The sequence below is a fragment of the Amblyomma mixtum genome, chromosome 1 (genome assembly GCF_055824585.1).
Source record: "Amblyomma mixtum isolate Tamu chromosome 1, ASM5582458v1, whole genome shotgun sequence".
Classification (NCBI taxonomy): domain Eukaryota; kingdom Metazoa; phylum Arthropoda; class Arachnida; order Ixodida; family Ixodidae; genus Amblyomma; species Amblyomma mixtum.
The window spans coordinates 224,194,432-224,209,941 of NC_143012.1; the positions used below are offsets into that span (position 1 = coordinate 224,194,432).

Sequence of the window (15,510 nt, forward strand, 5' to 3'; positions counted from 1 at the left end):
CGCGTCAGAAATTACGCGGAATGAAAAGACGGTGCGATGGTGCCTAATTGTACTGAAACAAATGGTGTGTATGAGTAAGTAGCGACGAAGTATGTCGTGCATTGTAACCTAGATAATGAGTGTTGATCGGTAATTGATAGTTGTGAGTGGTGATGGGTAATCGGTAATGTGGTCAATAATTGTGATTGTATTCAATGACAATGATAGGTAATGTGATTGTGGATTGGTGATCGGTGAGAAATGAGAAAGAAAACGGAATAAAAGAGAAAAGAGGAGGAGAAGGCGCCATCGCGTCTACTCTTAAGACGAAGCTTAAGTGTCCTCCTAATTTTTTTTTTCGGCTTGCACCTCACCGAGGAGCAAATTTCTCGCAGCATTAAGAGCACTCTCTAGCTCCTCAAGAAGAGGCAGCAAAATAGGTCGAACGCCAGACGAAATTCGTATTCAAGATAAACAGCACCGCCATCGCCCAACGGCAACTGCAATGAGACGCCGCTGGTGCTAAACAGTGAAGTCGTAGGATGATGTGCATAGCTCACGTGCCAAGTGTGTAATGTGCCGCTTTGCATGAAATGTTTCTCGTCAAATCCAATTGGCGATGATAATTTTAGACTAGGAAGGTATATCTCAGTTTTGTATCTTGCTGGGGTCTGAACCACCCGTGGGATTGCTACTGACCCAATTTCGGTGCAATAAAAGGTTTATGGTTTATGGGGGTTTAACGTCCCAAAGCGACTCTGGCTATGAGGGACGCCGCAGTGAAGGTCTCCGGAAATTTCAACCACCTGGGGGGCTTGGGCAGGGCATGCAATGCGAAGGCAAGATAACCGCTGGTCCTTAAGGGTAACGGAGTGGATTCCAACACCACATGAACGTTCCGACGTAGAGTGGGACCGTGCGGTGGTCCAGGGACCCAAGGGGGGTCTAAACACACTTGCCATAATAAAGTTTTTTTTTTCTCTCTCTCTCTCCAAGAGGAGGCAAGCGTAGCAGGGGACGGCAGAAAGCTGGGTGGGCGGATGAAATTAAGAAGTTTGCGTGGATACAGTGGCGGCAACTGACAAAGGAGAGGGTTAATTGGAGAGACATGGGAGAGGCCTTTGCCCTGCAGTGGGTGCAGTCAGGCTGATGATGATGATGATGATGACATCGCACAGTACAGGGGCCTCAAGAATTTCGCCTCCATCGAAATTCGGCCGCCGCGGCTGGAATAGGAGCCGCATCTTTCTGGTCAGCAGCCGAGCGCCGTAACCACTGAGCCACCACAGCGGGGATGTGCAATAAAAGTTTAGAAAATAAGAATTGGATTTTCTTTGTGCATTAACAATGCGCGTTCACTGCCACATGCAAGCAGCTATTTGTAGAATGTGTAAATGTATGTCATTTCACGAAGCAGTGTCACAGCTGTACCACGAAGCTTATCTGCCATGGCCCAGTTTCTAGAAACCTCCTAAACCTCGCGAGGAACAGGTGGTGTCCCGCTTTGAATTTTAAACGCTGCTAGAAAACATAACCTAGCTTTATATTGTTTAGCATTTCCAATGTAGAGAGCGCGCAAATGTGAAAAAGGCATCTTCGTAGAATCTGTATATCTCTAGGGTCTTACATAGGTTTGGTACTCAATTTGTGCTTCCTTTTTCATGCCTGGCACACGCACTGGCCAGCGTGGCGGCAAGCGTTTAATTATCGCTACGTTTCTTCACTGCTAGATGGCGTGATTAGTCCGGATCCCCACCAACTACTGTGAACCAACGCCACATCGTCTTCTGAGGAGCTTGCCGCAAGAGCAAAAACTATAACCAGAGCAGCGTTTTTAATACAGAGAAGCGCTTGTTTTCAGACAAAAAAAAAAAAACGTTAGTAAAAGACGTCACCGTCCGCAGCAGGAGATTACCAATCCTCTTCACAGTTTATCTGGTGTAACAGTCAGCAAAACATCACAGGAAGCTAGCCCCTCAGCTCACAAAAGCCAGCTGAGCGTGGGAACCATGTAGTCGGACCTAATTATTTCTTGTTTGTTTGTAGCACTAAGGAACACATGTTATAATGTAATTTAAAAAATGAACGGAAGGTTTACTTTTGTAGCAATAGGAATTACAGTGACAGCGAAGACGCAGCGACGGTGATAGAAATTGGAGTGGAAGGAGAGAAGAGGAAAAATCGCGACGCCAAGAGTGTCGTCATGGTGTTCGGAGCAATCAGTGTGGGAGGGTGGCATGTCAGGACGTTACGTGTTAAAACGCCAACGACAACAATGCCGTAAAACAGGAAACGTGGTATTAATAGCTTCCGCTGTAAAATGTTCTGGAAACATAAGGACCAGGTTCAAACTGTTTCATAAGGCCTAACATCTCCTCGAGATGGCAGGCGATTTATTTTTAACGCTGTAGCGTTAAAGGCCCCATTACCAAGAAAATCCTGCGCCGGCGTTGGCAGCATTGTGAGCGAAAAATCACGAGCGTGGCCTAGGTCACGTGACCTTGCAGCGTCATCACAACCTGCCCCTCCCCCGGATAGTGAGCAAACTGCCCACCGTGGAAGGTGGCATTTAAATTAATGACTGCTCGCTCGAGAAGAGCAAACCTGGGCCGCCTGCCACCGCAGGGTAGTGGCGCATCGCTTAACGCCAGGGGGGGGGGGGGGGGGGGGGGTACGAGGACTTCCAGAGGTCTACGAATGTAAAGTGTAAAGTGACCTTCTCCATATATGGGATTTAACCCATTACGCTATCGCGTCATACCCATAGGGCGGAGCTTAAGTGTCCCCCCAATTTGTTTTTTTTTTTTAAATTTCAGTTGTCTGCGGACAAGGAAAGCAATTCAAAAGCACTGCAACGTCAACACCTCTTCCATCTTTAGCTGCTTAGATGTCGTGTCGGGATAATTACAGAGCACATGAGCTTAAAAATATTTTTTGTTTCAAGAAAATGATGAGAAGATTAGAGCAAATTGATCATCTTTTACAAGCCAAGTGTTCCAACTACTTCAAGCTCTCAATAGGAGGAGCTGAATTTGTTCCTGGAAAGTAGATTACATGGAGCGCTAAGAGATTGGGAAACTTTATCCGTTGATGAACATTGCGCAAGAGCAGATTTGAGAAAAGTCGCCCCCTACATTCTTCTCCTTCCAAGCAAGAAAGCTTATATGGGAAAAACCACATTGAACCGCAGTTTTCGGACACACAATGTTGAAGAAATGTATTCCACTGATACGACCCGTCAGTAGACAATGGACAAACTGACACAATGAAAACAATGGTGTAGCAGTGAACACCACAAAGAAAAAAAACAGCAGCTAAAGAAACAACGCTAGTAAAAGTATGTTTCTTTTTTTTTTTTTGGGGGGGGGGGGGGGGGAGGGGGGGTTAACATCCCAAAGCGACTCGGGCTATCGGGGACGCCGTAGTGGAGGGTTTCGGATAATTTCGACCACCAGTGGCTCTTTAAGGTGCTACTGGCATCGCACAGTACATGGACTTCTAGCATTTCGCCCTCCATCGAAATGCGACCGCTGTGGCCGGTATCGAACCCGCGACTTTTCATGTCGCCAGACGAGCACCTAAACTACTCAGCCACAGCAGCCATTCGCGGCGATTCACGGCGATTCGCACTTGTGGAAAAATTTGGATGGGGCAGACAGGGCAGTGTTTGCACGAGCGCATCGGGGAATACGGCAGAACGCTGCATCATGGTACAGGGAGTAACTTGGCCATACATGTGAAAGAGTGCCAAAACTGCTCTAGCTTTGCTTCACAGCGCTGCCATTATCGGCCATGCTAAGTCGAGGCACGAGCGCGAACTGTTAGGTGCGTTTTTAACCAAAAAGAATGAACGTATTTGCATCGGTGACCCGTACGTCGTTATCACTGACAAAAAGTGGCAATTTTTATCCGAGCTGCAATGACGTCCGGACTTTGATAAATGTGCCATGCATGTGCTTTTCCGCAAGTGACTTTAAATACGTGGTTGAACCAACAATAAATTAGTTGTAAGTCCGGCGACAGTCTGTGTGTGCCTTCTCCTGGCCTTGGGTCTTTTTTTCCCTGTTTCTTCTCATTTGAACATGTACCAACATGTTCAAATGTAAAAAGAGCACAGTGACAACGCCGCACTCAGTTGCAATGACAGCTGTCAATGGCAGATGACAGCTGAGTGCATCCCAAAAAATTGTTAAGAACACAACAGCACCGCGTTGAAACATGCACAATATTATGAAAGCATAGCAGCGGGGACTGAAGAGGTGCAGCGACAAAAAGATGATGAGACCGTTTTCCTCATAAGACTACTTTTTTCGTGCAATTCAGAAGGGTACTGCTTATTCTTTCTCTTAATCGTAATGTAGCTGAACTTCTCAAGGACGCTTCGAAGGTACGAACATTTCAGAATCTTGACGCCGTTAAAAAAGTACTATATCTATGGCTCAACGGAAAGAGAAAGTATTAGTTATGGGATGTTTGTGTTAACGAATCAATATAATAAGAGCATTGAGAAGGCATGTTAATAGGAAATGTAGCGAAGAGTTGAAAGGTCCGTGTGTGGTGGGGAAACCAATATTTGTTATTTAAAATTACTCTTAGTCCTGTTATTGCGACTACTTATTACGGTTACTAATATTATTCTTGGTGCTTTTGAGTTGTATAGAAGCGGGACGAAGCACTTTATTTGTCCCGTCGCATTACGTATTTTCCAACTATGACTCCCCTATAAACATTCGGAAAGTTCTTCATAATCTTACGAATCTACTTATTGTCTTTGGTACGCAACGCAGACGCGATACTTAACTGGCTACTTTCTTTATTCGACAGCCTTCGATCTCTTCATTTTTCTTTTTTCTACTGGTTAAGTAATCTCAGGCTGAGGAAGCGGCAGTTTGCCATTCTCTTCTCCCAAGAAAATATGCGTTGGAAAGCAGAACATCTACCGAGGCCCTAGGGGCCATCTGTCAAGTTCGCGGCCCATTGAGCTGTCCGCCGCACGCTTGCAGCAAGTACGCTCGAAGGCCCAGATATCCTCAGTACGATTCGGACTTCGCACACAATGGGGGCTGTAGAGCGCTGCCTTCGACTCGTTAACTGCCGAGATGGCAGCCGGCGCTAACCGCCACGCAAATAGAGAATTCAAGGGGACGTCAGCGCTGAATACTGCAACGTGCGCCGTGACCAGTAAAGGTGAGAAAGTAGGAATAAGCCATTGTTCCCTTAGCTTCTTTCCATAGCACATGGTGCGTGTTCTTAAAAAGAAATGTGCGTTCAGGAACGACAGCTTTCGTAACATGGTACGTAAGATTCTACCTTGTTCCTAACTGTTCTCGCCGTTCGTTAACAAGGCGTTAACAAAGAGATGTTAACAGCTCTATAGTTATTATCAACAGTAAGTTCTTGTCTCTATCTTGTTACCGTATCGTTATGCAACCACGACCACAGCAAATGCCGTTGCATTTGCATATATATAACATTAAAAAATTGCAACTGCTACTGCTGGTGCTGTTACATGCACCTTTACTGCGTAGCAATATCTACAGCTCCTCACTGATACATCTTTCCTGACCGCAGTGTAAAACTGATAAGCCGTTGTGATAAAACCTATTTACAGTTTTATGAGCTTATTTAATTTTCTGTGTGTGTCATCTAAGCTTTAAAATGAAGCGAAATATCTTTGCTCCACAAGTAGACTCCACTGACGTTAAAAAGAGGTCAGCTGTATGGTAGATATCAATTTGAAACAAACATTTCTTTAGTGGATACTTTCGTGCCGTGTTCTTGGTGGGCTCTACTTCCTGAGTTCCGACTTTTGCACGTCATTTTGACTCGTTTTGTCACTGTGGTTATTTGGTTAGTCGAGTTAATCCTTCTTAATGCATCAGGCTGATTTTTTTTTTGTGGCCTTATAACGAATATGCTAGTCAACTGACGTCACTGTTGATGTCGGTTTTCTGAAGGATAGTCACTTTAAGCAGCATAAACTTTTGTTTTCCAATCCCCAAGAGATGAACCCGAACTAGGCGAACAACTCGCGGACAAGGAACATATAAATTTCCTGAGAACACGCATTCGTATTCTGTGAAAAAGATCACACGTACAAGATATATAAATGACTCTGATGGATATCCACAAAGCGTCCCTTCCATATCGCCTCAAACAGGTACAGTGGTATAGATTAATTTTCAGGTGACCTGAATCGTTAGAAGTCTTCCTCTAACAGTCAGTATTCATTTCCAGCGTAGCCTGATGCTTTCAACTATATTCAAGCACTCTACATTGAAAGGCTATTGGTTCCAGTTGCTGTACTGTGTTTCCATCGGGTTAGCAATCACCAATATAAGCGATTACTAAGCCTTGTTTATTTAGTGATAAATGCTTCTAGGTTTCGGCTTGCAAGTGGCATGGATATTTTCAAACTCTCTAAGGTCATGGTATCTGCAAACTGATGCGAACTGACACCGCATTACCCTCAGCCACTGCTTACAGGGAATGGCGGCCGCAGTGCGCCGTATTCAGGAGATAGTGTTACATTTAATAAATGGAACTCTGCCGATAACTATATGAAAGATATGCGTTGACGGGTGTCAATTACTGGCGTGGTTGATGCTCTCTTATTAGGGTAGGCAGGCGTCAAAACATTTATTCCGCAATAAGTAACTGCTTCATAATTTGAACGTCAAATGCGTTCATTCGGCTGACCGTTTTCTTTCCTTGAGGCGATGTAATTGCACTGTCATGTTGGCGCTGATTTGTGCGTCGCGTCGCCGTTTGTATTCATGAGGGCGCATCGGATCGAGAGGATCTCGAAAGTTTCAAAGTATATGATAACGCGAAAGGTAGAGTTCAGTTAACTACGCGTGTAGTTATTCATAACTTAACTGCATAAACACCCGCTCTTCCCTAAAGAATCTTGCCTAATTGCTACCTAGGAAGAAGCACAGCACTGATGCTCTTTCTCGAAAAGCAAGCTACGATATTTCAATCAGCGTGTAATCATTGAGGCAAATAAGGGTTTGCGATGAAGCAGCAATGTGTAACAACAAAAAATTACATCACAGCAGTTGCTTCATCAGCTTACCCGCGCCTAGATAATCCTGCGTAACACTTTTTTTTTTTTAGCGCAACCCATGATTATTTTTGTTGCCACATCCTAGAAAAATTTACAACGCCTGCTTGCAAACACTATAGCATGTGTGCCTTCTGCAGGCGCTTCTCTGAAGCACTGACTTCATGTATATTTATTGCTTCTTTTTTTTTCTTAGCGGGAGGGTGAGGAAAGAGTGTTCTTTTACCCGAATTTTACTTCGAATGGTTATCTTTCGCCCTTGGCCGAAGCTGGGGTTAATGACTTCTGAAATCGTCACTGTGTCTTCATTCACGAAAACGACACTGCCATTTTTTTTCAATTTCTGTTTTGCATTTTCGTTTGCGCCATTTGTTTCTCTGTGCGTCATCTTTCGTTATTAGAATGAAATGAAGTAATCACAAGGCATGCTGCCTGGAAGAAACCCCCTCTGCTCCTCTCATGGAAAAGCAAGAAAGAATACGCGGCAAAAGTGAATAAAACTGCGGAGTGACAAAAACAAATGTTGCTAAGGGTTTATTTATAAACACTTGTCCCCTGAACTGGTATAATATCAATCAATCAATCAATCAATCAATCAATCAATCAATCAATCAATCAGACATGAACTTGTATGCACAGTACATGCCCGCGAGATGAGACAAAAGGAAGAAGCTGCTGGCATTCTTCCTGACGATTCCTCACCCCGGGTCACACATCAAAGACAGAGGGGTGATCAGACTAATTAAAACTCAACAACCTCTTTAGTTCACTTTTCACAGTAGTTGAAAGTTAATCAAGGCACATGGGATTGCAAAGAGAAAAGAAAAAGACCAGTAACGCTACAGTTCGCGACACAAAAGAAAATATGACAGGAGTAAGGCTATGACTGTAAACATTACATATCACAAGTATTTGATGGGTCAGTAGTACCCATAAAGAGCATCTTCATTTTCTTTTTGAAATGACAAGTGGTTTTACTAGTTTCAGCTACATCAATTATGGAAGGATACACATTGCTAACTGCAGAAATTTGATTGTGAATGTGTTGGGCGCCGTAGTTTGTCCGTAGTTTGTCCTATAACGATCCTATTCCGATTTCACTCTATTTTTTTATTTTTTCAATGCTCTTCGTCAATGAGGAAAGCGACACCCCAATCTGGGTTCGACCTCCGTCATTCGCCCTAGCACAGCAATAGCAGGGGTGTGGCGTCTCTTCAGGTAATGCCGACGAGCATAAAAATTGAAATACAAAATAATCGGAATCGAAATGTTATATTATACCGGCCTAGGTTAAATTAGTCCCATAACTATCATACATTTATTCTTTTATTGAGGCAGGAGACGGTGGTGTAAGGAAGGCTTTTTATCCTTCCATTTCTTCTTTATTATTGCGGCAACATGCAGTTGGTTGAACCGGTTCCTTGGATCACGGAGAAAATGCAGAAAATCTGAACGCATTGTGTGAGGCCGCTGCATAAACTGTGAAAAAAATAAAAATGAGAAGGCTGTAAAAACTAAGATGGCCGACGTTCTCAGGCTTTTTGGACGTCCCTATGAAGAGCTTTGAAAAGGGAAAGCGTCCTTCAGGGTCACGTAATTAGCCTCAAATGGCTATGATCACTTACAACCTCGGCACTCAATCCGAGGAGGGAGTGCAACTTGACAAAAACAAAAGAACATTGCACGACGTCAGCTTATTTGCTTTCGAGATGCGTATAACCATAATCATCATCATTTGCATAATTATTTCCTTCTTATGCCCTATAGGAGAGCTTAAATGAAATGAATCTTGTCTTCTGAATGATTGCGACTTTTTATATTTAGTTTTTGCTTGGCGCGTGTGCGTGTGTGTGTGTTGTAAAGCTTTGTTCTCGGGGCACTGTCGCGCCGGTATCAAACACAGTACGCGTACGACTGGTGTGGACCGAAGGCATCGGAAAACTGCAGGCCTTTGCCGAACAAGTATTGAAGTGAATTCGTTAATTGTTGGTGGCCTGCCGTAATGAGTTAAGAGCTTGACATCACTACGTACAAAGACGATATCGGATAGAGTGAGACAGGAAGCGCTTTGTGTGGGTTGCTTTTTGCCTCTAGCCCCGGTGGCTTCGCGTTAGGTAGCTTATATCATCTAGAAGTAGCAATAGTAGCATCTATGCGAGAAAAAAAAAATCTATTTTCTTGGGGAAAACCACAGCGCACTCCTAAGATACGGACGAAGAAAGACAAGACGATACAGCGCTGCAGTCTCTTGACTTGCTGTCTCTTGACTTCAAGCCTACAGTGACGGGATTTGAAGGCGCAGGCTCTTTTTCCAAGCTATGCACCCTAGGAAGCCGAGCACCAGGCCGGGACATAGCTTTGAGAAAACCGGTGGGTGCCCGGCTGGCGGCGGGAGTCGAACCCACCACCTCCCGAAAAACGTTGCGGGCCTCACCGAAACAATGCGACGTAGTTTTTGGATAGAGCCGGCGTCGATAATATCGGGTCGGGCTCCAAAAGCCAATCAGGAAGTCAAGAGTTACAAAATTGAAGGACAGTAGTAAATGAAAGTACAGCGAAGTCGCCAACCACAGAAGAACTACAGTCGCACCATAATAGTTCTGAGGATTCGATTCTTGATTATTTGATCATTTGTTGATTTAAGCAGACTGCAGGCGGCGACACTTCAAACCCAGGGGAAGCAAAGTGAGATTTTTGTTCGCTCAGCCTCTCATACGCGTTTACGTTAGTACGGTATCAAACGCTTCTAATTTTGTAAGGTGATTCGAAAGATTTCCAGCGCAGTTTTGTGAATCGTCAGATGCCGATCTCGAATGACGCTATGCGTGGTTTTTTTAGTAGGGTAAGGGTGCGGGCTAGTTGGTGATCCATAGCATATAAATACCAGTGCAAAACAGCACGACACACGACGAAGAATGAGGACACACAAGCGCTGACTTCCAACTGACGTTTAATGGGTGAAAATGGGTGAATTTTTCCCCCATTAAACGTCAGTTGGAAGTCAGCGCTTGTGTGTCCTAGTTCTTCGTCGTGTGTCCTGCTGTTTTGCGCTGGTATTTATATGTTATGGTTTTTTTTTATATCTATCAAATGCTTTTGTGGGAGCGTAAGCACGCGTTCGTTGTAGCGGCGGTGCCTTCTTTCTAAAGTGATCGAGTCTGCAGCAGAAGTTTAAGGTATATGCAAGTGGGCGGAAACAAATTTTTTGATTGAATAGATGAAGAAAGCTGTGGAAAAAGGAAGAGAGGAAGAGTAGCCGTAATGGAGACTATGAAAGGAAGACTGCTGCAGAAATAAAAAAAAAACTTTTTGGCTTTTTTACGCCGCTGTGCTTGAAAAGCGCGCGTCGTTAACACAGTAATGAGCCTAGCGGGCGGAACGTAGAGTGTATGTGTTCATAACACACACGATAGCATAATATATTCACCGTGGTATAGTACCCTACACAATCACTAGTTTATCATGCTAGCTATAATTTATTTATTTATTTTTCTGCACAGAAACTCGTAACGCCAAAAGCATTACAATGGGGAGGTCGTGCGAAAGGAATGCGTTAGTTGGACACCTCTGCCTTTGGTGAAATTGTAGAGAGTGCTATATAAAGAACAGAAAAAAAACGTTATTTACGCGTGCACTTTTAACATCACCAGGAAAGCATCATGTGATGGCTTAGCTCCAGTGGTTATCACCTTGGCGCTGCTTCTCAACCACATCTGGCACGAAGTATGTCGCGGCGACCGCGATACGGCTGAGCACGTCCACGCACCTATACCGCTGCACTGCGACGCGCTAGGGTGCGTCGGTAATACGAGCCAGGCCGCAGATGTTCCGGCCGGGAGTTTTCTCGGTACGAGACAATAGCGTCGCGCACCTCCTCGCATATACAGTGTGTGGCGAGTACCGAGCGCGATCGCGTTGTCGCTTCTCGCCCGCTTTCCGTGGCACCCCACGAGGAGGACCGGAATTCTGTGTGCAGCTCAGCATTTTCGGGTAAGCTCTTCTCATACGCATGTAAGCACTGATGTGATCAACACCCGTGTTAGTGTTGAATTATACCAACTTCGAAACTCTCTGTAGTGCCCTTGTATGAAACAAAATACGGCGCTTTCATTGGCCCAAAAGTCGGAGGTACGCTGAGTGCCGCGTCCTCTGGTGGCAGTGAAAAGAAATGCGCCCGTGTCAACTGCCGCCAGTCACTGATACGGCGCAATGAATGCAGCGTCTCTTGGCGACAAAGTGAAACAGAGCGTAAAACTACACAGAGGTATAGCGATCGGATAGATAACTGAAAATCTAAAGCAAGCAATGCGTTTCAGCGCTTCTAAACTTAATACCGTCGACTAGTGAGAGTTTTCAATCGCTGCCCCCAGCTGGCGCCTTTAACTGCACAAAACTGCCCCCAGCTGCGCCTGATGCACAAAAACAGGTGGGCGCGCAGAGTCTTTGACTATGTAAGTCAAAACTGCCTGCGGACCACATGGGTGAAACGGCTCCAACACCTTCGTCGCAAGTTCGGCTTCTTCAGAAATGAAGTACAAGCCGACAGCGCGAGGAAATGGGCCAAAGCAGTTGATGCCCAAGTGCGTGCGCAGGAGCGAGAGGCGTGGAGGACTGCCATGGAAGGGAAGTCGACGCTGGAAGTGTACCGGGCAGCCAAGCAGGACATCTGCGTCGAGAGCTTCTACGACAACAGTGTAGGCAGCCGCCTGTTGTTTGAGGCACGCGCGGGCGCCATGCCAACGCTTGTGTATCGCAAGCGCTTCGACAATACAGTCGAATGCACCCAGTGCAGAGCCTGCGGAGAGCACGACGAAACAACGGAGCACATCGTCCTACTCTGCGAGAAGCTGCCAACGCCACCGCACGAGGGCGCTACGCTTCCGCAGGCGTTGGGTTTCCGTTCTGCGAACGAGGGCTGCACGGCGGATGCGGCAAACCAGGCGGCGGTTGCAGCGACGAAGCGCCGATTGACAGAGTGGTGGACGCTGGTGCGACACTAGAACAGTACTGTTTCGTCGGTATTTGCGTGTGTGTTTGCCGCTTCGCGTTTGACAGTGTGGTTTTTATGGGTGTGTATATCCAGCCGGGGCACCTTTGGTAGGCGCCCACCCGTTACAAAGGGAAGGCTACATCATCATCATCATCATCATCATTGGCAAAGGTACCGCAACGGATAGCCGAGTGTCGAAGTCAAGTTTCGTAACCGCTGTGTTCAAACAGCTGTGGTGTTGATGAATGCGGATCGTGCACATGTAGCTGTTTTAAATGCTGACTGCATACCCCGTCGCGCTCGTGACGTTTCAGGACTGGAATTTTAACGATAACAGTGTCTCTGATTTTGAAAACAACAGCGTGCTTCCAAACCACTTGTGTCACCTCGCTGTTTATTGAAAAGCAGAGCTCTTAGATGATACCAAACCGGGGGACTTCGCATGAGCCCTTGCATTAAAATCCGATGTTGCGATAGGGCCAAAACAGGGAGGTCAGTAAGGAAGCCATCAGACTATAGCGACGCCTGTGGGCAGTAAACTGCGCCCTCTCTATACGTGTGGTTTCTGTGTCCCGTGTTGTTGGTGTCCATGAGTCGGCGCCGTATGAAATTAAAAGAAATAAACGGGAGCTAAATAAATAAACAACGGGAGCTAAAAGCATTTCATGCTTAAAACGAGGAACACTCAGGATTAAGTGGAAGAAAGGATGTACAGGTTAGCTCTTAAAAAAGCTTCTTTAATGATTTTAATACACGCTAATTTTTACCCTAAGCAAGCGTTATGCTCACATTGATCAAGACATCATTTTTGTCGAATTAAAATGTCTGTGTACCGATGGGCATGCGTGGAAGGTTATGGGCAGAGTTCATGCCGACTGCAAACGCTGGGCCCTGGTAGTGGGGCTAAAAACTTTTGTTTATAGAAGGGGTGACTGTGGGACCGTTCCTTGTGGGCGGCATCCGTCATTGCTAAGAGCCCAGGCTAGAGCTGGACAGAGCAGCTTGCCATGAAGAGGTAGTCGGGTGATGCATAGGTGATTGCCGGGAGGGTGCAGCATCTACGCATGTGCGCGATATCTGTATACTTTTTTTGGAAAGGATGTTTAGCATGGAGCGATCCGCTTCCGCGGTTAGCCACTGCGCATGTGCCGCCCGTCTTGTGGGTCGTACATGGAACCAGGTATTGGCCAGCTGCAAGCATGCTTGCCGCATAAGGACCAATCAGCGCGGGCACAAGCGGATCGGGGTAGCGAGCGCAGTTCGCGCTGTCCTAAATTTCCGTAATGGCGACGAACGGCGACAATCTTTATTTGGCGCCCCTCGCTGGCATCTCCATCTGCTATAGTATCGTCGAAGTGGCCACAAGGAGCAACCAGGTTTCGATGAGGAGTTTCGTGACTCATAAGGTCAAACACTTCTCTCTAAAATGGCGCAAAAGCGTCGTGGGACGCCCCTCCAATTCTAACACCAGCGACAGGGACGCGATCAGGCTGCAATAACAAGCACTCGTGCGCGCTTTTTTCGCTTCTATCCATGCACAATGAGAATGGCAGCACAAAGCGTTCGTACACGTGCGACTCACTGCGTCGAGAGCACATGTATGCGACCGACCAGCAGTGGGCCGCATTTGTACAAAGGGGCCAACGACACGCGAGTTCTGATAGAATTCACCGGACGTGCATTTAGTCTGTCGCCGTGACACGTCAGAGGCTGGCGTCGAAACTTGATTTATTTGTCCTACCGACATCCTTCTATACTTTGTCCCCAGAGTTGTTGGCACGGAGTAGTAGCTACATGCCAGTGGCGGCGGTTTCCTGTTCACATGGGTCGCGCATTCGTTTTAGTTCCATTTTTTATGCCATCCTATATATATCTGAGAGAGCACATGTATGTGGGCGTCTTTCTTCTGCGGTGCATTGTTTTTGCGCTGAAGGAAGGTTTCATCATGACAACAGCACTTGACAGAGAAGTTACTACAAGAATATCTTCTTGCGTAAGTGACGACGCGTGACATCAAACGCGTCGGGAAGTGCTTGGGGAGTTACCGATGTTCACTTGCATTGATCAGAGGGATGAAATGATATAAGCTGAAATTGCCGTTTTTCATTACGTAACCCCTAAAACAGTATATCGTTCTGATCAAATGTTTAGGGGAATCCCCCAAGGTGGAGTAGCTCGATAAGAATGCCTGAAGTGGTGACAAATTACATAAGCCTTTTCAAGAACACTGCGTCCTTTGTTTGTACAGAGCATGACTCTGCCTGTACTTTCCCAGCTTTTGAATAATAACATTGTTATCATATAAATGTTCTCTCTATTTCGGGGATAAACTTGTACTCCAACAGGATGTACTGGGGAAAATACATCGCTGTTCCGTTCCCAGCGCACCAAATTATCACCAGTAAACTAAGCAGACGTACGGCGCTACTCAAAGTTAATCGCACCCAGGTGCAGGTAATTCAGGCACCATTGTCTATATATATCTGTTTCTCGCAACTCTTGCAGAGACCTACGTAAAGAACTATTCTATCGCTTCGTTTAACTCAATAGATCGCACACGCCGCGAGTAGCCAGACAGGCCACGCTAACCGGTTCATCTTGTTTTGCGGAAGGAGCGAGGCATTTACTATCGGTGGAATACGAAGTGTTTTTGCGTCAACACGATATACCAAATGCAGCGATCGTAGGAAGTGAAACGATGCGACACGTGCCCGGTTGAAGCTTTGATGTCAGCGATATGACGTCACTTTTCACGTACGTCGTCGACGAGGAAGAGAAGCGGGTCTTGGCACGCGTTGGCTTCTGTCCATCGCCTCGTTTTGGGGCGCGGAAGCTAACTGTTACAGCCCTATATGACGCGGGTGCGGCCTCCGGCGAGATAGGCTTAATTCGGGGCATCTGTGCAGAATTGCATTAGCAATCATCTTGGCTTCCCGGACCTTTCACGATTTTAATTCATCGATTCAAGAGCGGGATCAATTTGAATTATTGATGTCTTGACGTCAACTTGCACGCTACATGATCGTGGCGTCCCACGAACAAAGTCCCTTTCCAGAGGTGGGTTTCCTAATGACCTTGTGGTACAGCTCCGCCCTCCCCCCCTCTTTTCGGTGCGCTTAGTTTTCCGCAGGAAAATCCTTTCGACACCCGTTTTTTTTGTTTTTTTTTTCACCAATGAAAATCATGAAACGCGTTTTAAAAATTGGCTGTGGTTTAGCTTTGGTTAACCCCAGTGGAATTGCGAGAGCAATTGAGCGCGTTGTCGCTTCCTCGCTTCGTTCTTCCGTTGTTGCCTCTCTTTCGCGCTCTCCATAACGGCTAGAATCCACTGAGGCGAAGCTATACCCCCGCGAGGCGACACCTCCTCTCCCTCTTCCTCAGCGGAGTACATTTGGTGGAAGAGCGGCGACCGGGGCTTTACGGCGGCGGCGTCGACGGCGGCGCCATCTGTTGGAGCGCGGCTACGCCGTTGCTA

General features: G+C 46.2%; 1 protein-coding gene across 1 annotated transcript in view; it reads left to right on the forward strand.

Annotated features, from left to right (window-relative positions):
- Positions 1-10,937: 10,937 nt before the first annotated feature.
- The window catches only part of LOC149371046 (DNA damage-regulated autophagy modulator protein 1-like), a 98,761-nt gene continuing 94,188 nt past the window's right edge, over positions 10,938-15,510 (forward strand). Inside the window, exon 1 of the mRNA XM_089564460.1 lies at positions 10,938-11,035. The gene's annotated coding sequence lies outside the window, so the exon portion shown is untranslated. The remainder of the gene's footprint in view (positions 11,036-15,510) is intronic.